The sequence below is a fragment of the Aplysia californica genome, unplaced genomic scaffold (genome assembly GCF_000002075.1).
Source record: "Aplysia californica isolate F4 #8 unplaced genomic scaffold, AplCal3.0 scaffold00357, whole genome shotgun sequence".
NCBI classification, from domain to species: domain Eukaryota; kingdom Metazoa; phylum Mollusca; class Gastropoda; order Aplysiida; family Aplysiidae; genus Aplysia; species Aplysia californica.
Genome location: NW_004797627.1, coordinates 785,948 through 787,176, shown reverse-complemented (window position 1 = coordinate 787,176; position 1,229 = coordinate 785,948).

Here is a 1,229-nt window from a genome sequence, read left to right as displayed (position 1 = left end):
TGTTACGTGTGTGTATGTTTGTGTGTGTGTGTGAGCGCGTGTGCGTGTGCGTGTGTGTGTGTGTGTCTGTGTGTGTGTGTGTGTGTGTGTGTGTGTGTGTGTGCATAAGTTAAGATGGGATCAAAGACAAAAGAATTGTATTATTATATGTAAATCTATGTAACTCGTCTTTACTAATATCTATCATTAAATGGACTGCCAATTAGGCCAACATTTTCTGAGCTGTTTTCCCTTTTAAAAAGTATAGTGGCATACATCACGACTTTTCGTGTATATCATGTCTAGTAATCATCGAGGGCATATTCATGGCATCAATTTTGTTAGGACTTTCCTAGTAGAAACTGAAGAGGTTTTTTCAAAAAAAGGTAAAGTTTGTAACTCTTTGTCGAAGTAGCGGACACATACGTCAGAGCAGCAGCAAACCAAAGCCACTGATGTTGCTTATTTTTAAGTACCATACAAATATCAAAAACACGAATTTGCATAATTCATTGCGTGCAAACGGTTGCCAGTTATGTAAGTTTCCGGTGAAGGAAGCAGAATTTAATTACGTATAATAAGAATAAGGGAATTAATGCCTCTTTTTAACCCTATCCGTACGCCCTGGGGTCATTTTGTACCCCCGGGGTTATCTTGTACCCCCGGGGTTGTATTCTTCACATTTTAGAATACTTCCAGTGCCAAGATCTCTTTAAAACTTTCAGTATTTTTCAAAAAATCATTTTGACAGACTGCTATGCAAAGCGTACGGATCGGATTAACGAGTAAATTTCCTCTTTTGAAAGTGGTGGCACAGAGTTCCCCATGTCATATATGGATACGATAGTAAAACACGACGTGCGGATAGGGTTAAGTGTTGGCATAGAGTTCCCCTCGTCGTATGGATACGATAGTAAAACACGACGTACTGATAGGGTTAAGTGTTGGCACAGAGTTCCCAACGGCGTATGGATACGATAGTAAAACACGACGTACGGATAGGGTTAAATTATCCAACAACAACACGCCTTCAAACGTGCTAAATGCGTGTCCGCAATGAGTTCACCTCTCCTCTTGAAACTGTTACAGTAAGAGTAAGGGCAGAGAGGGTTTACGGTAATACTGTAAACTCTCTGGTAAGGGGGTTAAGAGTGGGCCCATCCTTTTCCGGGTGTTGTCACCAAAAATTCTGGATTATTTCCCCTTTTCATATTCCGTACCACACATGCACGCACCCCACCGAAACAACT